A 27,052-nucleotide genomic window follows, 5' to 3' on the forward strand; every position below is an offset into this window, starting at 1 on the left:
GATTCAAACATTTTCCAGTTTAATCAGATTAGAAATATGGGGAAAGTAATCTGAATCTTTAGTGAAAACATTTATAAACAGTCACCTAAAAATTACTAAACACATTTGGGTTCATGTAAGTACCATGGACATAGTTGAGCTGTAATCTCTAGAGCTATACATTGACCTGGAAGACCATGCACAGCAGACCCCTACTTTAAAGTGGAGGGCCACCCTGAAAAAAAAAAATTACTCCAAAAATCCTAAAAAAAATTAAAAAAAAAATTTTTGAAAAAAAATAATTTTTTTAAACTTACCTAAACCCTTGTTGCTAGGCAGTCTTCCTAATCTGCCTCTTCCTTTTCCGCAGGGTCTTCTGCTCCTTGGTGAGCGGCCCTGTTGTCTTCTGGGAACTGTGTGTGCCATTCACAGAGCGCCGCGCCGCTCGCGCGTGCGCAGTAGGAAACTGGCAGTGAAGCCGCAAGGCTCCACTGCCTGTTTCCCTTACCTAGGATGGCGGTGCCAGGACCCGAGAGCCGAAGGACGGGTCAGCCTCGGGCGGCCGACGTCGCGGGCACCCAGGACAGGTAAGTGCTTATTTAAAGTCAGCAGCTACAGTGTTTGTAGCTGCTGACTTTTAATTTTTTTTTTTTTTTAGGCTGGAATCCTGCTTTAAATGAACCTTTGCTGTTGGTTGTAGCATGGAAAATGCTAAATGAGAATAGGGATCATATTCCACATTATCCTGCTGCTCTATCACTGTCCAGTCAAAGGTTAGGATTGGTCCTGGATCATAATTCACTGCTTGTTAGCAGCATAGGCTTCAACCAGGAACCTGATTGTACTGTCTGGTAAAAGTTCCTGAATCATAACACTGGTAGCACTGAAGTGTAAAACCTCTGGTAAGTAAGATAGTTAAAATATGTGTAGATTAGCTTTTTTATTTATCTATTAACCAGGATTTTAGCTTTAACATGTGCTGCACTTGAAGTGGGTTAACTACTTCAGCCCCAGAAGGATTTACTCCCTTAATAACCAGGCCATTTTTTGTGATACGGCACTGTGCCACTTTAACTAACAATTGGAACGTTGTACCCAAACAAAATGTATGTCCCTTTTTTCCCCACAAATAGAACTTTCTTTTGGTGGTATTTGATTATCTCTGTGGTTTTTATTTTTTGCGCTATAAACAAAAAAAGACCAACAATTTTGAAAAAAACAAAACAATATTTTATACTTTTTGCTATAATAAATATCCCCAAAAAAAGTAAAAAAACAAATTTCTTCATCAGTTTAGGCCAATATGTATTCTTCTACAGATTTTTGGTAAAAAAAAATTGCAATAAGCGTATATAGATTGGTTTGCCCAAAAGTTATAGCGTCTACAAAATAAGGGATTGATTTATGGCATTTTTATTATTATTATTTTTTTTTACTAGTAATGGCGGTGATCAGCTTTTTTTAGCGGGACTGCGACATTTCGAATGACAGATCGGACACTTTTGACACTTTTTTGGGACCATTGACGTTTATACATGTGCTATAAAAATGCACTGATTACTGTATAAATGACACTGGCAGGGAAGGGATTAACACTAGGGGGTGATCAAGGGGTTAAATGTGTAACCTGGGAGGTGTTTCTAACTGTGGGGGGATGGGACCTACAGGGAGTACAGAGAGATCGCTGTTCCTAATTACTAGGAACAGATGATCACTCTGTACTCCCTGACAGAACAGGGATCTGTTTGTTTACATTGACAGATTCCTGTTCTGGCTCTCTATGTAGCGATCGTGGGTGGTCGCTGGACATCGTGGCCGCCAGCCACGTGCATCGGCTTTGACGCAGCTTTGGGCGCGCACGCTCCGGCGATTTGTGCAATAGAGCAGACCTGGCGCAGTATAACTGCAGCCGCTGGTCGGCAAGTGGTTAAAGACACGATTCCATGGTCCAGTACTACTGTAGTGTTTCTCCTTGTCAAAAGAAGTTTATTGAGTATACAATATTATAAAGATACATAAAGTAAGTTTACAAGGATCTATAAAGTAAGCTCATTGTTTTACAGTAGGGTTTATATAGGTAAATATCATGAAATTTCAAATATTAAACATTGGGTTCACGTAAACCTAAATTAAAGATATATATCATTTCCTTAGTTACTTTTGTAGGTATTTAAATGATTTATACCTACTATACATATTGTTTACAGGTAGAGTGTATATAGGTCAAATAAATTCTGATAATGAGCTTTAATCGTAAGGTGGAGAAAAGGAAAGAGAAAGAAGAAAAAGGGTAGAAAGGCAGAGGTATGGTCCACAAGGTTGTCCCGCTCGTCAGTTTATTATTCTTTTTAGTTCTCTTTGAGGCCTTAGAATGGGTATCTCTGTAAGTCATTTAATCTGTTACCATGGCAACAGGACAGAGTCATTGAAATTTGACAGGAACTGTTGTTTTATCCAAGGATGCCAAAGTTTTTCAAATTTTGGAATTTGATTTTGATCGATGGCTACCATCTTAGCATGGGACATTGTATTATTCATTCTGTGAATTGTTTCTGCTAGTACCAATGTAGGAGATTTCCATGCCTTGGCCACTGTTTGTTTTGCAGCCGTTATTAGTTGGATCATAAGTTTGAATTGAGAGAGTGTTAACCATTCCGGTTTTAGATTAAGTAAAGTTATATATGGATCTGGTTGTATTATTTTTTTTAATATTTTAGATGCAATCACGAAGACTTCCTTCCAGAAGGTTTGGATTACTGGGCACGTCCACCATATGTGTAAATGTGTGCCTATTTCTGGGCATCCTCGAAAACAAAGAGCTGAGGTATTAGGTGAATATTTTGCTACTCTAGCGGGTACAAGGTACCAGCGAGTTAGGACTTTATAATTTGTCTCCAGTGTTAAGATGTTGGGTGAAGATGACTTAGATGTGAGCCATATGTTAGACCAGTCCGTGTCTTCTAAAGTTCGTCCCAGGTCCTCCTCCCACCTCTGAACGTAAGAGGGTCTATTAAGATTTGCTACTCCATATATTTGATTATAAAGTGATGAAATTGTACCTTTAGCAAATGGATCTTTTGTACAGATTGATTCAGAAATGGATAATTGGGATAATGGTGTATCCCCCTTTAGGAATGGTGTATAGAAATGTTTGATTTGGAGATATCTAAATATCTCAGAGTTTGGTAGATCATATTTTTCTCTAAGCGATGGGAATGAAAGGAATGATTTAGATGCTATGAAGTCATTTAGTGTCTGAATGCCTGATGTTGTCCAAGCTTTAAAAGAATTTGGGTAGATCCATGCCGGATAAAAGGCCGGATTTCTGATAAAAGAAAGGAGAGGATTGTGTGGAGATTGTAACTGATATTTGGTTTTTAGTTTATCCCAGAGAAATAAGAAGTGTTTAGTTATGGGATTATGAATTTTAAAGCGGTCTTTAGGATCAAGCCATAATAAGTTTGATATTAATAGAAGGTCATTTTCTGAAGCCTCTATAAATACCCATAAAGGGATTTCCTGTTTTGCATGGTATTTGGACAGACTGGCCAAATGTGCTGCTCTGTAGTAGTTAGTAAAATTAGGGTATCCCAGGCCTCCTTTATTTTTGGGAAGATGTAGTGTGTGTATAGGTATACGTGGTTTAGAAGAGCCCCATATAAACGAAGTTGCTCTTCTTTGTACTATTCTCAAAAAATAGGAAGGAATTGGAATAGGGAGGACTCTGAATAGATAAAGCAATTTGGGTAGAATAGTCATTTTGATTGCATTAATCTTCCCTATCCAGGATAAAGGAAGTTGCGACCATTGTTTTATTAGATTTGTGATCTGTCTTAATACAGGAGGATAATTGGTTGAGAATAAGTCAGAATGAGATGCTGTTAAATGAATTCCAAGATATGGGATTGATTTTTCTGCCCATGTGAATGGGAGTGCAGCCCTAGCCGGGATCAACTCCATGTTTGTGAGTGAAATATTAAGCACTAGGCATTTCTTAGGATTAATCATAAGGCCAGATAGGGCTGCAAATCCATCAAGAGCTGGTATTAAGTTAGGGCCAGAGACCTGTGGTGATGATAGAAAAAGTAATATATCGTCTGCAAATATACATAATTTGTGTGTAATACCTCCTACTTCAATGCCAGTTATAGTTTGGTTTGTTCTGATGTATTGGGCCATGGGTTCGAGTATAAGGGCAAATAATAAGGGAGATAATGGGCAACCCTGTCGGGTACCTCTTTCGATATTAAAGGCATCAGATTTGTATCCAGCATATTTTATATAGGCTTTGGGTTTATTATATAATGCTTTGATCCATGTTAAAAAGTGGGGTCCAAAACCCCATTTTTGTAATGAATATTGCATATATTGCCAGGATACTGTGTCAAATGCCCTCTTAATATCGAGAGATAGAAAACATAAAGGGATTTTCCATTTTTAGCAATATGTGCCAATAACACTGCCCTGCGTATATTATCACCTGCCTGTCTATTTGGCATGAAGCCTACTTGATCTCTATGTATTAATTTTCCTATAATGCTATTGAGGCGTTTTGCTATTATTTTTGCTAATAATTTAATATCAAGGTTTAACAGAGAGATAGGCCGATAATTCACACAGGAAGTATCATCAGAAAGGGGTTTTGGTATCATACAAACAATTGCCATTAGTGTTTCTTGCCGAAAAGAATGTCCATCTAGAAGTTTGTTAAAAGTTTCAGTGAGAATGGGAGAGAGTATTTCTGAGAATGTTTTATAGTATAAAGCCGAGTAGCCGTCTGGGCCTGGTCTTTTGTTAAGTTTTAGGTCTTTTATGGCGTTAGCAACTTCATCTATAGTTATAGGCTCATCCAAACTGCTTTTTTGATTCTGAGATAACTCAGGTAAGGTTATTTTTGAGAAGAAGGATTCAGCCTCTGTAGGATTAAATTCATTGTTTGTCTTGTATAAAGTTGCGAGATGTGAGTGAAATTTATGGACTATTTTAACTGGATTACAAGTATAAACATTTTTTGATAATTTCAAACGTATTGGTTTGAAAGATTTGTTAGTTGAATTTAATGCCCGAGCCAAATATGTACCTGGTTTGTTTGTATTCATGTAGAAATTGTGTTTGGAGCGTTTGAGGGATTTATCAACTGACTCAGTGAGAAATAGATCTTATTCCAATCTAGATTTTTCCAGATGAGATTTTGTACTCTGAGATGGATTATCTTGGAATGATATGTAGGCTGCATTAAAATTGAGTTCTAGTTTTTTTGCTAGATTTTTGCGTTCCCGTTTAAATAGTGACATTTGTCTTTGTATTGTACCACGCAAGACAGGCTTATGAGCTTCCCACAGTGTTATTGGGGAGATGTCTGTTGTATTATTAATTGATATGTATTCCTTTAAAGCTTGTTCAATGGCCATCTGATGTAGTGGGTGTTTGAGCATTATGTCCGGTAAGTACCACGTTGGGTCATGCGCTTTTGGTATGGCTGAGGCTATAGTAGTGTATACTGCATTATGGTCAGACCACGGAATCGGAATTATATCTGATGCAATAATTTCTGGTAGCATTCCTATTGTTAGAAAAATATGATCTATTCTGGTGAAGGTTTGATGAGGGTACGAGAAATAAGTGAATTTCTTTTTCATTGGGTTACTTTCTCCCCACGAATCTACCAGATTGTATTTGGAAAGAAGTTGAGAAAAAGGTAATCTAGAGGTTATTTTGGATGTTGTAAAAGGTGATTTATCTAGAAATGGGAGGAGGACCTGGTTCGAATCCCCACACATTATCACTATTCCTATTTTGTGTGTATTAATCACTTGTAATATATGTGAGAGGAATGGTGTAGGTTGTTTGTTAGGAGCGTAGTAGGAAATCACTGTGATTGCTGTATCCATTATATAACCCATGAGTATCAGGTATCTACCTTCTGGGTCTTTAATTTCTGATGATAAGGTGAATGGTGTGGATCGATGAAATGCAATTAGAGTTCCCCTTTGCTTGGTACAGGCAGAAGCCGTGTAAATTTGTTGATAAAAAGGAGAAATATATTTTGGAGTAGAATCTTTGGTGAAGTGTGTTTCTTGGAGGCATACTATGTGAGCCTTCTTGTTATGGAAAGTACGGAAGGCTTTGGTCCTTTTTTGAGGGACATTTATTCCCTGAACATTCAGGGAAAGTATATTCAGTGGTGCCATGGCAACAGATCAAATAGTTTTGACTTACTTTTTGTTATGCAGAGCTGACTGCGCAGATCAACCTGTGTGGACTGAAGAGATGAAAAGATAGAAAAGAAACCAGTGAATTCTGGAGTAAAGAGTAAACAAAAAACATATGAGATTAGATGATACATTGTATAAATTATTTTTTGCAAGTAATCACAATTTACCCGTGAAAGAGAATAAATATCTCTCTCAGGGGAATAAGTGCCTTCGTCACACTCCCACATAATATGGTTGGGAGAATGAGGAGGGCTAATGGGGGTACACGGATCTTCCGCTTACAGGAGAGAAGTGCTATGTCAAAAGACATCAAAATGATGTTTCATTAATTGGAGTGCAGAATATAGTTTTTGTTGAAATTATTTATTCCAGGGTGGTTGTATATGGTTAGTCTTGCCCTAGGCTAAATAATTCAGTTAGAAAGGTACTGTTAATAACTTTGGTATTGATGAAGATAGTTTGAATTATTTTGGGATTTTAACCCTTTTAGAGTAAACAATTACATATTTTATTCATATGTAACTGTTTAGATATGTTAATTTGTAAAATTGAGGTTGTATTGCCTCAGATTGGAATAAACAAAAACATAATTCTAGGAACTAGTTAGGTACTAATATATTTGTTTTAAGAAAAAAAAAGAAAAAGCTTCCATTACTTCTGGATTATTGAACATATTTGTCCTAAAAAGTAATAAATCTATTGTTATTACCTGATAATATATAACTGAACAAGAATTTCCTTATTTCACTTATATATTCTAAGGCTATATGAATCAGAAGCAATAAGAAATATAACTGGAATGTAACATGATCCCACACAGTGTGTGACTATCAGAATGCAGTTACATTCAGTTATAAATACAGGTTTTTTATAGAGAACCATCTCTTAGTATAATAAATGAAGAGATATCAGGAATTAGGATGTCAGTCCATTGAATCTTCTTGGTCCATGGATGATGTGGCATAACGGCCTCTTTTGTGAGAATGATGATTCCCATTTTGTTCTGGAATTTTCTGGGTGCTGCCTGAAGGTGAAGATGATGCCATTCTTCTGCGTGTGGGAGAGTTGCTGCTTGTGGGTTCTGTCAGATTTAATTTTAAAAGGGTTTGTTGTAGTTCATCTGCTGATCTGCTTCTGTAAATTGTACCTTGGTGGTTAAATCTGACTGAAAAGGGGAAGCCCCATTGATACATAATGTTGTGGCATTGCAGTTCCATTAGTTGGGGTTTCATGGATCGTCTTTTAGTAATAGTAAGTTGGGATAGGTCAGCAAAAATTTGATAATTGTGTCCTTGAAAATTAAGTTCCTTTTTTTCTCTTGCAGCAATTAGTATTTGTTCTTTCGTTCTGTAATAATGAAATTTTGTGATTATATCACGTGGGGGTCCATCTTTCTTTTTGGCTGTGAGGGCTCTGTGTACTCTGTCCAGTTCTAAACGTTCAATAGGGATATCTGGCTTTAGTTCTTGTAATAGAGCAGTAATAGTAGATTGCAGGTCTGTCACAGTTTCAGGTATTCCCCTTATGCGCAAGTTTGAACGTCTGGCTCTATTTTCGTAATCTTCGAGCTTAGTTTGAAGTATTAAATTCTCTTCTTTTAATTGTTCCAATTCTGTTATATTTTCTTGGGTTGTAATTTCAATTTCATCCATTTTTATTTCTAAGGCTGCGGTGCGGTTTCCCAGCTCTCTTATTTCTTTGGTTAGGCTTTTTGTTATTTGGTCTGAGGTTTGTTTTAAAGCCTTATGAAGAATCTTTTCAAATTGTAATAATATTACTGGGGATGCTGAGGAGGCTTGTGGAGAAGTTTATGAGAGGATTTGTTCTGTATCTGACTTAAATGGAGAGTCTTGCTGTGACATTTTCTGTCTGTGAGAGCGCCCTGATGCTGTATATTGTGAGGTGACTGGAGCTGCTTCAGCTGCAGTGAGTGCCTGTGAGCTCTTTGTGAGGTGATTTTTATTTCTTCTATGGTTTCCTCCCAGTACCATATTTTCTGCCAAAACTTTCACAGTTTGTTCCCAGGGGCAAAAAGGTTCAAATGGATACCATTTGAGCCTGCAGGCTCCGCTTTGTCCTTCTCTTCTCTCCTCAGCGGTGTGGAGCTCTAACAATGCATGTCTGCTCCGTTAGGCTCCGCCCATCTCCCCCCTGTAGTGTTTCTCAATGGAAATCATTCAGTGGGCCAACTAAACATGATACAATGTTAAAGATGTAACACCTGGGACTGTTAGAGGTGCAATGTTCAAAAATGGCCAAAAGATGGCATGTGTCAGGACTGAGTTATTACAGAACACAGAAAGCTCTCCATACAGAAGTAGGTGAGAACAAACCAAACATATTTGCTAAACTATCTGCCTGTTGTCCACCCAGTAGATAACTCGGAGTTCAGGGAAGTCTCCCCCATACAGAATTTTCCTGCCAGAAAGCTATTCTGTCTGACACAAGGGACATGCAGGGAATGTAAAGAGAGGAATTCAGTTCACACTCCCATCATAAGCAAGGTCATTACCACCTGCAATACAAATCTCAGAGACTCCAGCAGTTCTGGTAAATAGGAGCCGGATTGTATTCACCAGTGCTTGTCCTACTGCTAAAGAACTGTTAGTTCCATGTTGCCGGTTTCTGCACTCAGTTGGATTCCAAAATACTTGCTGTACTCAAAGTAGAAGACATTCTGTAAGTACTTTACCTGCCCAATATATAAATAGCTGCAGCTGGGAATTCCCCACATAAGAACAGTTATGCCGTGTACACACGGGCGGACTTTCCGACCGGACTGGTCCGTCGGACCGAATCCGGCAGACAACCCGACCGTGTGTGGTCTGCATCGGACTTCCGAAGGACCGTTTCGGTTGGAAATCCGTCAGGCTTTAGATTTGAAGCTTGCTTCAAATCTTTACGTCGTAACTCCGCCGGACTCAGTTCCTAACAGAAAGCCCGTTCAGCTGTATGCTGGTCCGACAGACCAGATACGATGCAAGGGCAGGGTACTGCATCTCGCGCTCGCTGCAATAGGAAAAACAAATTTTCCTATTGCGGCGAGGGGGAGGCGACGATGTCCCTTAGGTCTGGTATGGATTTTAAGGGGAAACCCTTACGCCGAAAAAACGGCGTGGGGTCCCCCCAAAATCCATACCAGACCCCTATCCAAGCACGCAGCCTAGCCGGTCAGGAAAGGGAGTGGGGAAGAAGACGACGCAGAAGTCTGGGCCACCACCAGCAAAAGGGCAGCAGAAGATAGCAGAGGAGCCGGCAGAAGAACCGGACACCGGCCGGGAGAAGAGGCCGGAGACAGCGGCGAAGTCGGAAGAAGACCCACGAAGTTGGAAGAAGACCCCCAAAGTCGGAAGAAGACCCCCGGAGCTGTCTAATAAATTACTTTAAAAACCTGTCTAGTGTGTTTTTTTATTGACGCTTATTTCCATAGGTGAATGGGTAGGGGTACGATGTACCCCATACTCATTCACATAGAGTGGGGGGCCGGGATCTGGGGGCACCTTATTAAAGGGGGCTCCCCTGGATTCTGATAAGCCCCCTGCCCGCAGACCCCGACAACCAACGGCCAGGGTTGTCGGAAAAGGAACCTTGTCCTCATCAACATGGGAACAAGGTGCTTTGGGGGAGGGGGTGGCTGCAGGGCACCCCCCCTCCCCCAAAGCACCCACCCCCCCATGTTGAGGGCATGTGGCCTGGTATGTTTCAGGAGGGGGGGCGCTCGCTCATCCCCACCCCCTTTCTTGACCGGTCGGGCTGCGTGAGCGGATAAGGGTCTCGTATGAATTTTGGGGGTCCCCACGCCATGTTTTCGGCGTAGGGGGTTCCCCTTAAAATCCACACCAGACCTAAGGGCCTGATATGCCCCACGACGGGGCTCACAAGGCGTCAATCTCGCCGATAAAAAGACCTCCTTTTCTAGTCCCGTCGTACCCGAGTCACTTTCAAAATGAACGGACTTGTCCGTGTGTGGGCAAGTCCGTTCATTTGGAAAGTCTGTCGGGAACTAGGTCCGCCGGAAAGTCTGGTCGTGTGTAGGCAAGTCCGTCCATAGTCCAGTCGTATGTAGGCAAGTCCGTTCGTAAAAAAAGTCAGTCGGAAGTCTGTCAAAAGTCAGTCGGAAAGTCCGTCGGACCAGTCCGGTCGGAAAGTCCACCCGTGTGTACGCTGCATTACTCTTCTCTTCAAGTTAACTCCTTCAGATCTGCGCTATAGTGGAATGACGGCTACAGCGTGGATCTGCTTTGCCGGGAGGCCGTCAATAGACGTCCTCCCCTTTGCACGCTTCTTGCGTGCCCCCTGCAGGGTACACGCTGCGCGCGCTGTGATCACCGGGTCAATGAGACTCGGGTGATCACAGATTGGAGTAAGCGGCCGATCCCGGCCCCTTACCACGTGATCAGCTGTCAGCCAATAACAGCTGATCACGTGAAGATCAGTAATCATTTTTTCTTCTCCTCCCGCTGACAGCGGGAGGAGAAAAAAAAGCAGATTGCCGGCTTCAGTGCAAGGGACATCAGTCCCGAAGGGGAAGAGGCGAAGCCGCCTCATCTGTGCCCACCAATACCGCCTTCCAGTGCCACCTGCCAGTGCGTACAAAGTGCATAAGTGCCAGCAATCAGTGCCACCTATCAATGCCCATGAGTGCCACCTATCAATGCCCATCAGTGGTGCCAATTAGTGCCTCATCAGTGCCACCTAGCAGTGCTGCCTATCAGTGTCACCTACCAGTGCCGATCAGTGCCCATCACTGTCACCCATCAGTGCACATCACTGCCACCTATCAGTGCCCATCAGTGCCAGCTATCAGTGCCACCTATTAGTCCTCTTCAGTGCCACCTATCAATGCCCTTCAGTGCCGCCCATCAGTGCTACCCATCAGTGCCACCCATCAGTGCCCACCAGTGCCGCCTATTAGTGCCCACCAGTGCCGCCTATTAGTGCCCATCAGTGTCGCCTTATCAGTGCCCATCAATGCAGCCTATCAGTGCCCATCAGTGCAGCCTATCAGTGCCCATCAGTACAGCCTATTAGTGCCCATCAGTGCAGCTTCATCAGTGTACATCAATGAAGGAGAAAAATTACCTGTTAGCAAAATTTATTAACAAAAAATAAAAAACCCAGAGGTAATCAAATACCACCAAAAGAAAGCTCTATTTGTGGGAAAAAATTTGGATACAGTGTTGTATGACCGTGCATTAGTCGCGCATTAATCAAAGAGTGACAGCGCTAAAAGCTGAAAATTGGTCTGGGCAGGAGGAGGGTTTAGGTGCCCAGTAAGCAAGTGGTTAAATTCATAGCTTAACCACTAGCCGACCAGCCGCCGCAGTTATACTGCAGCAGGTTAGCTCGGCTGGGCAAATCTCCGTAGCTGTACGACGCTCCTGTAAGACATGACAGCTGGCGAGTGCGCGCCACCGGAGCGATGCGCGTGCCAGGCGGGGCCGCGATCGCTCGTAAGTCGTGACAGAGCGAGAACCAGGATCTGTGTGTGTAAATACACAAATCCCGGTTCTCTCAGGGGAGAGAAGACAGATACTAAGTATGAACACCGATCTCTCTCCTCCCCTAGTCAGTCCCACCCCCCCCCACAGTTAGAACACACCCAGGGAACACAGTTAACCCCTTGATCGCTCCCTAGTGTTAACCCCTTCCCTGCCAATGTAATTTATACAGTAATCAATGGCTATTTTTAGCTCTGATCGCTATATAAATGTTAATGGTACCAAAATAGTGTCAAAAGTGTCCGATCTGTTTGCCGCAATATCGCAGTCCCGATAAAAATCATAGATCGCCGCCATTACTAGTCAAAAAAAGAAATAATAATCAAAATTACATAAATCTATCTCCTATGTTGTAGACGCTATAACTTTTGCGCAAACCAATCAATATACGCTTATTGCGAATTTTTTTTTACCAAAAATATGTAGAAGAATAAATACAGTATCGGCCTAAACTGAGGAAAAAATGTTTTTTTCTTTTTTTTTTAATTGGGGATATTTATTATAGCAAAAACTACAAAATATTGTGTTTTTTTCAAAATTGTTGCTCTTTTTTTTGTTTATAGCGCAAAAAATAAAAACCGCAGAGGTGATCAAATACCACCAAAAGAAAGCTCTATTTGTGGGGAAAAAAAAGGACATAAATTTGTTTGGGTACAACTTTGCATGACTGCGCAATAGTCAGTTAAAGTGACGCAGTGCCGAATCGCAAAAAATGGCCTGGTCAGGAAGGGGGCAAATCCTTCCGGGGCTGAAGTGGTTAAAAGAGAAGAATGGGGTTTTTTTTTACTCATTATACTTACCTAGGTGGATGCAGCACCGGTCCGATGCTGCATTTGTCCCCCGGAGCCTCTGCACTAAGAACTGAGCCATCGAACACCGGAGATGGCTCAGTTCCCTCAGCTCCACGAGCGGAGAGCTGCTTCCTGTCAGTCAGCAACTCTCTGCTCAGCTCCTCCACACTCATTGGAGTGCTGAGCTGTGGAGAGGCTGAGACAGGCATCAGTCCAAGCACCTGCCAGATCCAGACTTCATTGTCGTGATGACGCGGTGCCTGGACTAATTCCAGTGAAGTCAGCAGAGAGCGGACTGCAGACCACTCTCTGCTGAAAATGGGTCACAGGAGTGCAAAACTGTCAAGGAAAATTTAAGCTTCTCCCTATAAGCATATCATTTCTTTGCGATTAAAAGCACAAAAAGCTCTCTTATATAATGCCGGGAAAGCACGCCTTTCTTTCTCTCCAAGTAACACTGAGCAAAATAGCCAAGTGGCTTTTATTTATACTAAACACATGGATAACAAAAGAGGCTGCTGACTTCAGAATCAGCCAATCAGACATTTGTATTCATTCTAAAGAACCAATGACACACATGCATATAATCAAATAGAAATGCAGTAGTGACGTGTGCAGACGGTGGTGTGCAAAACCATGCAGCAAGCATATGGCTTTGAACACAACCGTGTGCACACTCCCACTGCTACCAGTGATGTGAACCATACTATACCATGGCCCAGTGGGCCATAATTTTGTATGGTTATACTATGGTTCCCAAAGTAGGCAAACTTGTTTACTTAGGAGTTGAAATGTGGTCGCCATGGAGTGGCCAGGTCCTTGGAGAGACATAGACAGACATCCTTAAAAAAGCAAACAGATCTGCCGTGTCCACGGGAAGGTTTCCACATCCAATGGTCTTCCACCAGCGTCTGTATGTGCGAATACCCTCACATGAGAGTATTGCAGCAAAACTGACACTGGGGGGCATTTGACAACATACATAAATAAAATTTTCCACAACAAAAACAAATTGCACTCCTGTGACCCATAAGAGAAGCCCAGCCAAACGAGTTCAGGCTGGACTTCTCCTTTAAAATGTCAAGCTGCCACACTGACCAGGAGGTTATTAAAGGGGAACTCCAAAGTTGATGCATTTTTCTTGTTTATGTCTTCTCACTTGCTAATAGTTTCACAGAAGTGAAGGACTCTAAAGACTTCAAAGAGCACCATCTAAAAAGCTCCAAGGTTTGGCCAATAATATGTGCTATGTTTCACTTCTAGGTAAATGTTGCAACAATAAACCTTAGTTCTTAGCTCGGGACGTCCTTGAGATTTAGTCCCATTATCATTCCTCTTGCTCAGTTCTCAGGGAGGACCTTTTCAATGCCCAGAGCCAGGGCTGAATGCTTATACCTTTTTGTTCCGTAGGACTAATAAAAGGAATAGAGGTCCTGTTATATACCAAACTCAGGTTTACTAGAATTACCATTAAAGTCAAATGCTTACAGCAAAGAGTATTGCTTAAGTAAGTCTTATAACTGTTATGCTCATTAAAGTGTAATGTTAAATTGTTTTCAAAACTGTGCCTTCTTTATAAAGATCCTGTTTGGTTCACTGAATTACCTTGTCTGTTCAGAGTCAGTAGCAGTATGTGTGTGTTTGGTGGTGTCAGTGAAAAAGGGGAAAACTCAGTTGGGGCCTCAAGAGTGGATGAAAACCCTTTTTAACTAAGCAGCTCTCAAGGGGGTGGCGCTACAAAGAAACTGAACTGTGTCCATTTTCCAGAAAAAAGTTTCACAACTACTTCACTTTGTTAACAAAAATCAAGCACTGATTCAATGCAAAATCACAGGTGATTTAAAAGGAGGTGCAGCTAAAGTGTATGTAAACCCTAAAAATGAACTTGTTTGAGTATAATCCAAAAGAAAAACATCACACTGATGATCCATGAGCTAAATTTTAATAGGCCAACAAACTTCAGCACATGGTGCAGCTCCTAGGACCCCTGTGACATGTTTCATAGAATAGCTTTAATCATAGATTACGATGTCCATTTATGATAGGTTGACCAGACATCCCCGGTTTCCAGGGACAGTCCCCAGATTGAGGACACTGTCCCCAGAGCCTGTCTGTCCCTGGATTTGTCCCCGGATTGCAGGGCGATAGCTGAGGCAGAGCAGTGGTGTCTCTAGGGGGAGCGGGGGAGTTTGCGCCACACCCGGGTGACACCACCAGAGGGATGACACCTGTGGGCAGCGGTGCCGCTTACAGCACACCCCTTCACTAATCTGTGTCTCACCTGCTGTCTCACTGGCTCACACAGTGGAGCGGACCGATGGCACCTCCCCCTCCTCTCTGTTCACATCTACAGCGAATCCTGCGTTATACTGAGGTCTGTACTGTGTATTGTAATGTGGATGGACAGGAGAGGGGGAAAGTGACCAGGAAGGGGGGCTAGTTAAAAAACGATGAAGGAGTGATAGGAGGGGGGATAAGAGGACATGTGTGGGGGGAGCGCTCTATAGGAGGGGAGAGGGAGGTCTCCACTGAGGGGGGTCTATATTGATAGAGGGGGGTCTGGACTGAGGTTGGTTTATACTAAAGGTGGGGGGTCTGTACTGCAGAAGGGGGGTCTGTACTGAGGGAGGGGTCTATACTGAGGGGGGTCTGTACTGCAGGGGGTCTGTACTGAGGGAGGGGTCTATACTGAAGGGGGTTTGTACTGAGGGAGGGGGATCTATACTGCTGTAGGGGGGTCTATACTGCGGGAGGGGTCTATACTGAGGGGGGGTCTGTACTGAGAGAAAGGGATATATACTGCGGGAGAGGGGTCTGTACTGCGGGAGGGGGTACTGTACTGTGGGAGGGGAATCTGTACTGCGGGAGGGGGGTCTGTACTGAGGGAGGGGGATCTATACTACGGCGGGAAGGGATCTGTACTGAAAAAGGTGGATCTATACTGTGTGAAGGGGTCTGCACTGAGGGAGGGGATCTATACTGTGGGATGGGGGTCTGTACTGCGGGAGGGAGATCTATACTGTGGGAGGGGGGTCTACACTGTACTGAGGTTGGGGATCTATACCGTGGGAGGGGGGTCTGTACTTAGTGAGGGGGATCTATACTGCCGGAGGGGGGTCTGTACTGAGGGTGGGGGATCTATACTGCAGCAGGGGGGTCTGTACTGAAGGAGGGGGATCTATACTGTGGAAGGGGGGTCTGTACTGAGGGAGGGGGGGTCTATACTTTGGGAGGAGAGTCTGTACTTAGTGAGGGGGTCTGTACTGAGGGAGGGGGATCTTTACTGGAGGAAGGGGGTCTGTACTGTGGTTGGGGGATCTATACTGTGTGAGGGGGGTCTGTACTTAGTGAGGGGTATCTATACTGTTGGAGGGGGATCTGTACTTAGTGGCATTGTCTTTGTTGAGGGAGGGGGTTTGTGTGCTGAGGGGGGACTATAGTTGTTGGAGGGGGGTGACACCATGTTTTTCCGCACTGGGTCACACCAACCCTAGTGACACCACCCAAGGCGGGGGGGGGGGGCGGTCCACCCTGAGTGCCACACACTGGGGGGGGTGTCAGGCTGGCATTGCCCACTGTGTCAGCTTTAATTAGAATCGCCAGGTGCTGCCGTCACAAAGTCCCGCCTCCTGGTATGGCTCCTTTGACAGACATCACACTTTTCCAATGCCGGGACATGTGTTGTCTATCATAGGTGGGAGCCGATCCAGGAGGCGGGACTTGTGTGATGGCGGCACCCGGCAAATCAAAATAAAGCTGCACAGCGGGCAACGCCGGCCTGACACCCCCCAGTGTGTGATGATCCGGCTGACTCTCCTCTTTCTTTCCTCTCTGATCCCCTTCACTGGTGAAGCTGCATTCCTGGGCACTGGTGAGGCTGCATTCCTGGGCACTGGTGAGGCTGCATTTCTGGCCACTGATGAGGCTGAATTACTGGTCACTGGTGAGGCTGCATTGCTGGACACTGGTGAGGCTGCATAGATGGGCACTGGTGAGGTTGCATTGCTCGGCACTGGTGAGGCTGCATTCCTGGGCACTGGTTAGGCTGCATAGATGGGCACTAGAGAGGCTGCATTGATGGGCACTGGTGAGGCTACATTGATGGGCACTGGTGAGGCACATACCACACACTGCTTATATAATTTGAGGAAAATATGCTCATTAAATAGTTTACCATTTGCCAATAAAAAAATATGTCCCCGGATTTCATTTAAAAAATCTGGTCACCTTAATTTTTGAAGCAGCAGTAATCCACCACTGATAAGATTGCCAGCATTCTGAAAGGAAAAACTTCTCTTCTGAGTGCTGGTATAAAAGCATGTAGATAACCTTTCATATTGAGAACAGAAATGATCTACAAACGCTTTCAGCTTCCAAGAACATACGAGAAGGCAACCTGTATTTTCGCAAGACGTGAGATTACAGTAAAATCTGTTTTAAAAGTGAATGTAAAGACATGTAATAACACAAAAATAATAAAGTAAAAGTTCCCCCAAAACAATACACTGACACCCCACAAATGCTAAACATTAATTTTATTAACCACTTGCCATCCAGGGCAATTTTGACATATATCACATACTGTATTTGTTCAAATCAGCATTTTTTTTGTAGAAAAATATACAGTGGGGAAAGCAATAATTTGATCCCTGAAGATCTTGTATGTTTGTCTCCTTACAAAGAAATGGAGGTTTTTATCATAGGTGTATTTCAAATGATAGAGAAATGATCAAGCAAATATCCAGAAAAAACACATGACACAAATGTTAAAAATTGAGTTGCAGTTTAGTGAATAAAATAAGTATTTGATCCCCAAGCAAAAAATGACTTAGTACTTGGTGAAGAGACCCTTGTTGGCAAGCGCAGAGGTAAGACGTTTCTTGTAGTTGGTTACCAGGTTTGCATACATCACAGGAGGGATTTTGGTTCACTCTTCTTTACAGATCTTCTCTAAATCCTTAAAGTGGATGTAAACCCACTATCATCCTTTCTAAACTACTGCCATAGTGGTTATCTATAAGGATATACAGTATCTCACAAAAGTGAGTACACCCCTCACATTTTTGTAAATATTTTATTATATCTTTTCATGTGACAACACTGAAGAAATGACACTTTGCTACAATGTAGTGAGTGTACAGCTTGTATAACAGTGTAAATTTGCTGTCCCCTCAAAATAACTCAACACACAGCCATTAATGTCTAAACCGCTGGCAACAAAAGTGAGTACACCCCTAAGTGAAAATATTTTGTGTGGCCACCATTATTTTCCAGCACTGCCTTAACCCTCTTGGGCATAGAGTTCACCAGAGCTTCACAAGTTGCCACTGGAGGCAGGATAAATATACTATTATGCAGCGGACACTAGAGGGCACCGCAATTTCAGACAGCATTGAAAATAATACAGCCGCCATATTACTGGAATCTGTGATATCAGGCAACTTTTGATTAGTGTACAGCCTGAAACAAAAGAAGAATCATTACCATAGTTGTGAATATAGGGACCTAATTAGATCCATAGACTGGGAGTGTTCTATTAATAATATATTATGTAATAAAAGTGGCAGCACACTCCAGGGCCGCTACACGTGATGTAATAAATTGTTAAGCACCCCTAATAGGAAAAGTACTTTAACTATTAAAATAACACTATTCCAATAGAATCAGGAATCACTAAATAATAAAAAATCTATGAAAGACATAAAGAACATAAACATATATATATAAAAATAAATGAAAATTAAAGATGACAATAAGATTATAAAATCAGTGGAATAGAAAATGTAAGATAAAAATACTCTATAAGAAAGGGGGGTGTCTATTATTATAGCCCCATGACCACTTCAAATTGATTAGCTATTATTAATGAAACAGTTAGGCCTCATACACATGGACGTTTTTAAAGTGGCATTTTTTTAGCTTTTTTTGCAGCTTAAAAGCACCACCCCATGTTATTCAATGGCCTCACACCATGGCGTTTTTGAGCTGTAATAGGCATTGGCGTTTTTAAGCTCAAAAAAAAAACCTAGGACCAGCACGTTCTAAGGCTCCAGCGCTAGAGCTGTTTTGACGATGATGCCAAAAAAAGCTGAAAAAATGCGCATTAGCGCTGTACCGGTGTTTTTGAGCGTCTGCATTTTTAAAAATCAAAAATGTGTATTATGTGATTGGTCACTGTATGTAAGGAAAAACAGGAAATTCCTGTCTGCAATTACCCAAAAGTCCTTTACACACCCGGGGGATTGTGGGAAAGAGAAAGAGGACGAACAAGACATGGCCAGCTCTGTTTCATTGCCAGCTCTAATTTCAGCTGTGGAGGCCCATCCTGAGCTTTGGGACCTTGCGCACCCACAGTATGGGGACCACATATTGAAAAATAAAGTGTGGATGGAGATCAGCTGATCGATCACCCCGGGGTGGGAAGCTATGTCACATGGTGAACAAAAAGAAACAAGTAAGTCTGTGTTCATGGAATGCATGATCTGTTTGTTCTGTAATGTAAACCTAGAATGCATAACCCATATTAACCTCTTCCTTTCCACTTTCCTCTTCTTGTCCACTATTCTTTAGGCAAAGTCCTTCAGCGGCGGTGAAAATCCCTCCGAGATCGCGTGAGGAGGGACCTCACGGAAGAGGAAAAGGCAGCCCGGTCGGAGTGCCAGCGCCCAAAAAGAAGCCACAGGTGTGTCACCAGAACCCGGCCTTCATAAGGCAAGCGATGATTAACAGCACCAGAGAGTAATTTTTTTATTGTGTTTTTTTTTACATCATATAATTACCCCTGTGCATTTCTTTGCAGGCGATATGAATTTTCTATATATAATGTCAACTAATAATTTAAATTCTTTTCTTTGTAGGACGATATCCAATATTGCCGAAAGAAGAGAGGAGGCAGGGAAAGAGCCGGCGGTGGACAGACCCACCACCAGTGCCACGGACAGCTCAGCCCACACATTTCCCCGTGACAGCAGTGTTGGAAGCCACGCCAGGGGGAGACAACACGAGGTAACTGTCCATCCGATATGTCTGCCTGTCTATCTCAATGTCTGTCTATCTATCTACCTACATGCCAATCTATATATTTTTTCTTTTGCAGGAATCCAGCACCAGCCAACAACATGGGGGGTGCATGGTCATAGAGGTGTCCGTGGCCCTGGGCATGGGCTTAACCAGAGGGTGGGTGAGTTTATTTCAGAGACTGAGGACAGGGTGCTTGCAATGCTTCTGGAAGTGCGGCAGGAGAGGCACAGTTTTGATGCTTTCCTTGACCCAAGCGCCTGCTTCTGCCGCCACATGTACAACATTCTGGAGGACATGGGGGGAGACCTGGAGATTCAGTGTATGGATCGATTGAACGCCATCTGTTTGCAATACAGACAGGCAAAATATAGTGGTGTGCCACCTCCACCTTCAATCGATCCATACACTGTTACTCAGGATCCCCTAATGGTCCCCTGGACCTTAGCAGCGCAAGCACCCCCCTCTCTGTATCAGCCCCCTCCCATCCGCCAGCCACCACCCACCATGCCCCAGACCCCATTATACCCCCCACACTCATATGAAGAATGTGCACCGTCATCTGCCCATCCTTATATGCATGCATGGGCACCAGCCCCATTCCTTCCCCCGTCCCCAATCCCCACATCCCCAAGGTGACCAGGCAGCCCTGCACGCATATCACCAGTGATTTTATATACGATAAATAAAAATCTCCTTGACTAACAAATTTCATCTGATTGTTTTCATTTTTTTATACGATGCACAACAGCACTCATTTGCACTCTGCCTGAGACAAACGTATGCTAAGCCCAAATAGGGCTAGCATGCGTTTGCCTCACACACAATGTAATGGACTCGTGGAATAAAAGAAGAAACATAGACACAAAAAGAAGTAACATGAATATGACGTGTTTTATTAACGAATAAAACAAGACCGAAATCCGAGCTGATTTATTCAATGTCGACATTGTTTTTTTAAGTATGATCATCTTGCTATGACACCTCTCCATCAGGTGTACAAAATATTGGGCAAATTGGTTGCGGATTGTCATGACCCGTGCCGTTGCTTGCAAGTCCATAAATTGAACACGCTGTGTTGGGTTGCTTGGCTCCGGTTCTACAATGCTCCTCTCATTGTCACTCAGAAAATTGTGAAGGACGCAGCATGCCAGGACAACCTTGATTGTATTCTCCACATCCAGTTGCATGGAAGACAGCTAAACCCTCCATTTTCATGGCTCAGACCATAGCCACTATATGGCCTCATAAGCTTTTCGGCCAATCCAAAAGCCTCATCCGCAACCATGACCAATGGCAAACTTGGTTAATCAGTGCAGGGTAGAGGCCTGCTGGCTGGTATGTTGAGGCGTCCCTCATGCAGATGACGTCTGAATGCAGACTCTTTGAATATGCAGGCATCGCTTTGGCTGCCGTAAGCTCCCACATCCATGGCAAGGAATTTTAGATGGGCATCAGTCAATGCCAGGAGGAACCTGACCACGGAAAAATATTTTTTAGAATTAAAAAAAGATGATCCGGATTGGGGAGGCTTCTTCACCCTGATGTGTTTCCCATCCAGGGCACCGATGCAATTAGTAAATTGTGTTTTTTTTCCCCAGGGTCCATCCACAACAGATTCCCAGATTTCTTTGGTGGGCTCCAGCATGACCGACTCATGTAGCTCCTCCCAAATTGCCACACATGTTGACCTTGTTACTGCAGAGATCGTTGTGACACTAAGGAGGAAATAATGCTGAAGGGACACAAAACTTTGTCCTGTAGCAAGGAACCTAACATAACAATTATTAAATATTTAATTAAAAACAGCATACGAATAAAAACTCCCACCCCTAAGCCTAACACTACCCACTAACCCCTATTCCCTAAACCCTACCCCTATTCTCTAAACCCTAACCCTAATCCTAGCCCCTAGCCCCTACCCCTAAACCCTAACCCCAGACCCAAACCCCTATTGCCTAAACCCTACCCCTAACCCCAAACCCTACCTCTTAACCCCTAAACCCTACTCCCTGAACCCTATACCCTAACCCCTACCCCCAAACCCTATCCCTTTACCCCTAGCCCTAACCCATGTTTGTACTTATATATAAAATTTCACTTACCTCAGTGTCACTAGCAGCCGTTCCTTTTGGTGACACAGAGCGCCGCATGACAGTGTCCATCCTGGTCAATCTTGGCCGGAATCTCTCCAAGAGCTCATCAAAGAGCGTCACAGACATTCGGGTAAAGTTGTAAAATTTTTCTGGATATATGCGCAGTTCTGCATACATCTGGGTGAAGTTTCCCACTGACAGCCGCTGGGATAACAGTGAATGCGTCCAGAAGTGACGTCATCTGCTGCTTCTCTCCTCCCCCAACTGTCTCCTTCTACGAATCCTCAGCAAGATGATAAGCAGGATTGCTTCATCAATCTTTTGCACAACAGGATCCATAATGAATAAATCCTAAGAAAACGCAAAATCGCAAAAACTCCAACATCTCTCGGTTCTCTCTCTCCAACCAAAATGGCACCGTCACATGATATGGAATGTTTTTTATTTATTTGGCATTGTGGGTAATTTGGGAGCAGAAAATAGCAGAGGGATGTCTTTTTTTTAAAAACGCACCTTAGCGCTAATGTGCAAAAACGCAGCTAAACGCGCATTGACGCCAATGCAAAACGCTGATAAAATCGTGTTTTTAATGCCACTTTTTTCCTTGCATCGGTACTAGCTTTACAGCCCGTTTTTTTAAACGTCCGTGTGTATGAGGCCCTAAAATCTCATTCTATATTTAACCCTTGTGGACAGTGGATTTTAAGCTCATAAATCTAATTTGTCTCACGTCTGGAAATATGACGGACAGCATTACTTCCCTGCCATTAAGGTGAAATGGATTTTATGCCCACTATCTTTAGTTGTGATGGACCCCTCCCATGTTTGTGGGCAAAGTGTCTCGATAGACTATATTGTTTATTGAGCTTCTGTATAGTTGATTGATATACTGCCAGCTTGTGGTTATTTCAGTTGTTGCATCTGTCCTTTCTGTCTTTCCTTTCTGTGTTCCCTCTTGATGACTTTCATACTTGTGACAAATAGGGCTGACAGCGCTTAGAAGCTGAACTGAGAAATGGTGAATGGTGGCTACAATGAACCACATTTGCTCTCAAATAGGCTTGCCGGCAATTTATTCAAAGAAGTAATTGAAAACAGTACAAAATTCATAAATTAGAGTGTCTCACAAATGTGTACACCTCTCACATTTTTGTAAATATTTTATTATATGTTTGTATGTGGCAAAACACTAAAGAAATGAAACTAAGCTACAATGTAAAGTAGTGAGTGTACAGCTTGCATAACAGTGTAAATTTGCTGTCCCCTCAAAATAACTCAACACACAGCCATTAATGTCTAAACCGCTGGCAACAATAGTAAGTACACCCCTAAGTGAAAATGTCCAATTGGGCCCAAAGTGTCAATATTTTGTGTGGCCACCATTATTTTCCAGCACTGCCTTAACCCTCTTGGGCATGGAGCTTCACAGGTTGCCACTGGAGTCCTCTTCCACTCCTCCATGATGACATCACAGAGCTGGTGGATGTTAGAGACTTTGCACTCCTCCACCTTCCATTTGAGGATGCCCCACAGATGCTCAATAGGGTTTAGGTTTGATGACATGCTTGGTCAGTCCATCACCTTTACCCTCAGCTTCTTTAGCAAGGCAGTGGTTGTCTTGGAGGTGTGTTTTGGGTCCTTATCATGTTGGAATACTGCCCTGCGGCCCAGTCTCTGAAGAGAGGGGACCATGCTCTGCTTCAGTATGTCACAGTACATGTTGGCATTCATGGTTCTCTCAATGAACTGTAGCTCCCCAGTGCCGGCAGCACTCATACAGCCCCAGACCATGACACTCCCACCACCATGCTTGACTAAGCAAGACACACTTTTCTGTGTACTCCTCACCTGGTTGCCGCGACACACGCTTGACACCATCTGAACCAAACAAGTTTATCTTGGTCTCATTAGAGCACAGGACATGGTTCCAGTAATCCATGTGTAGCACCCTCTACCAGAAGGTAGGTGCTAGTAAGGGTTATTTTACTAGGTTGTTCAGCACAGGCAAATTCAGGCAGGCCTATGCTGCAAGCTAGGCCTGTCTGTTTTGATCTGGGGGCTGGGAGTGGTTAGAATAGCAGTGGATGTGACCACCTGTGCTCCAGTTCTGAGGCGCCTCCCCTGCTTCCAGGGAGAATGTTCTGGAGGCTGGACCTAGAGCTGGAGTGGTAGGCAGCACATGTGGGAGCCCTGACCAATCACTAACTGGATGGAGGGCGGGCCTCCTATATAGGCTGAGGTCACATGCTGCTGGGGAGGAGTAGTCGACCGGGTGACATGAGGAATGGAGCGCTAGATGGCCGCAGGAGCACACCCCCATCTGGGGGGGGGTGTAGCGATCGCAGGAGGAGACCCGGGGAGAACTGTGAGGGAACATTGCCTCTACACGGTCATTGGCAATGTCTCTGTCACCACACGGTCGGTGGCAGGGAACTCCTGAAGCAGAGGGGCAGGAGAAGCTGTCGGAACGCATGGTCCGGACAAGTTCTTCATCAAGGACTCAGGGCTGGAAGGTCAGTGAGTGTTACCACAGTGGATGGCTGGAGGTGCCAGGGAATCTGAAAGGGAACTCTGCTTTTACACGGTCACTAGCAGAGTCTTTATCATGCACACGGTGGATGGTGAAGTGTCCTGGATCAGAGAAGAGACTGTGGGGAGTTCTGTCAAATCAGTGTGGCCGGCTGGCACATGGTTTGCAAGTTGGACTGGCTTGGAGCAGTAGTCCATTTAAAAAAAGATAGACTTTAACCTACTAGGCCTCTGGGGAGAGGTTCTGCAGGCCTCAGCCCTAGTAGCAGCGAGTCACCAGAGCCAGTAGAGGGGCTTATTCAGGGTGAGTTCTCCATGCCCATTAGGAGAGGATGTGTTATATCTACAATGTAATTACAAGTTGTGCAGGAGGAAACCAGTTGTGCAAGAGGAAGCAAGTTTTGGGCAGGAGGTGAAGAGATCTAAGACCATTGCTTTTACGTGGTCAAAAGTGATGTTTCTATCCCTTACACGGTGACGAATGGAGAACTCTTAGGAACAGTAGTCTGCATGGAGATGCAGAGGAAGTAACAGTCTGCAGGGAGCTGCAGGAGAAGACCTCTACTTAGTCAAGTATGCACCTTCAATCTTCAGGCTCTAACTATGATCAAAGTATACTGAAATCTGTAAATATGATGGCAATGATTAATTCTGTGGGCATCCCATATCCTAATCCCTATCCAAGTTGTACCCCCCAATAAAACAACAAAAACAAAGCTTGCAAAAGACTGTTCATTGTCTCTGGAAAAGATGCATGAAGTCTGGCAGTGGGGTGATTTGGCGGATTGTTTGTCAGTAGTGCTAACACTATAGCTACACATGTCCTTAGTCTGCTTGTCTTCAGCAAACTGTTTGCGGGCTTTCTTGTTTAGAAAAGGCTTCCTTCTGGGACGACAGAATGCAGACCAATTTGATGCAGTGTGTGGCATATGGTCTGAGCACTGACAGGCTGACCCCCCACCCGTTCAACCTCTGCAGCAATGCTGGCAGCACTCATATGTCTATTTCAAAAAGTCAACCTCAGGATATGACGCGAAGCACATGCACTCAACTTCTTTGGTCGACCATGGTGAGGCCTGTTCTGAGTGGAACCTGTCCTGTTAAACCGCTATATGGTCTTGGCCACAGTGCTGCAGCTCAGTTTCAGGGTCTTGGCAATCTTCTTATAGCCTAGGCCATTTTTATATCGAGCAACAATTCTTTTTTTTCAGATCGTCAGAGTTCTTTGCCATGAGGTGCCATGTTGAACTTCCAGTGACCAGTATGAGAGAGTGAGAGCGATAACACCAAATTTAACACATCTGCTCCCCATTCACACCTGAAACCTTATAACACTAATGAGTCACATGACACCATGGAGGGGAAATTGCTAATGACTTAGGGGTGTACTCACTTTTGTTGCCAGAAGTTTAGATATTAATGGCTGTGTGTTGGGTTATTTTGAGGAGACAGCAAATTTACACTGTCATACAAGCTGTACACTCATTACTTTACATTGTAGCAAAGTGTCATTTCTTCAGTGTTGTCACATGAAAAGGTATAATAAAATATTTACAAAAATGTGAGGAGTGTACTCACTTTCGTGAGATACTGTATATGGTTGCAACGATACCACGCTGGCTGTGGGGCTCGCTCTGGCACTGATGGATCACTATGATCGGACTGGAGAAATCCAGAAAACACAGGAACACAGGCTACAGAGCTGACGATAATCCAGCGATTTGTGAGAGCCACTGGAGTCCTTATATAGGCTAGCAAACACTGGTAATTAGGACGTTTTGCGTATGTACGTCCATTGCGAACGTACTTTCACCATTGCGTTGCGCATTGCTGGACTGGTGCGGCCATATTGGATATTGGCATATCTGCCAGTTCTTCTCCAGATTCTTCCCTGACAGTGCACATTATTTGCTGGTTCCCATGAATTTTCTTCAGGTGGATATCCTTTCCATTTAATGAGATATTGCACTTGTCTCCCCCTCCTTCGACCATCCACAATGGCCTCCACCTCAAACTCCGTGTCCTCAGCTACAGTAATTGGTGGTGGAGATGGCTCTCCTCTTTCAGGAAATGAGCTGAACACTGCTGGTTTGAGTAAGGAGACGTGGAAGACCGGATTAATTTTATATGAGCTTGGTAGGTCCAGTTCAAATGCTACAGGGTTGATTTCTCTCTTAATCTCGAACGGTCCAATAAACCTTGGGCCCAATTTCCGAGAGGGACACGTGAGATTTGCTGTGGAAAGCCAAACTTTGTCCCCAACCTTCAGTATTGGATTGTCTCTTCTCCTTTTGTCAAAGTGTTTTTTGTAATCCTCCTGGGCCTTCTGCATGGCTTCCTGAAGTGTTTGGTAGTTGGTTTGAATGAAGGTAAGCCTATCCTGAACTGCAGGTACTGAAGCTTCTGGGATAACATCTGGCAGAAAGAAAGGGTGGAAACCGTAGTTTGCCCAGAATGGTGATTGGTTAGTAGATGCATTGACTGAGCTGTTATAAGCGAATTCAGCACATGGAAGGAGGGATGCCCAATTGTCTTGAGTGAATGAGGAGAAACATCTCAGTAGGGATGAGCTTCGTGTTCCAGTCAAACCCATGTTCGACTCGAACATCGTATGTTCGCCCGTTCGTCGAATTACGAACGATATGGGCTGTTCGCACCAAATTCGAGTGGCGTGTCACGGCCCATATTTCACTGTGGCATCGCAGTGCATTGCTGGCTGATGATTGGCCAAGCATGCACTATGACCCGCATGCTTGGCCAATCACAATGCCGTCTGTACAGAGAGCCGTAATTGGCCAAAGCCAGGGTGGCTTTGGTCAAATATGGCTCAGGGGTTTTAGTACACGCCCCACACTATATAAGGCCGCCTGCATGGTGGCCTTGTGTAGTGTGTTGCGGCAGCAGAGAGATAGACAGAGAGACAG

Source organism: Aquarana catesbeiana, linkage group LG02 (assembly GCF_042186555.1).
Source record: "Aquarana catesbeiana isolate 2022-GZ linkage group LG02, ASM4218655v1, whole genome shotgun sequence".
In the NCBI taxonomy this organism is placed as follows: domain Eukaryota; kingdom Metazoa; phylum Chordata; class Amphibia; order Anura; family Ranidae; genus Aquarana; species Aquarana catesbeiana.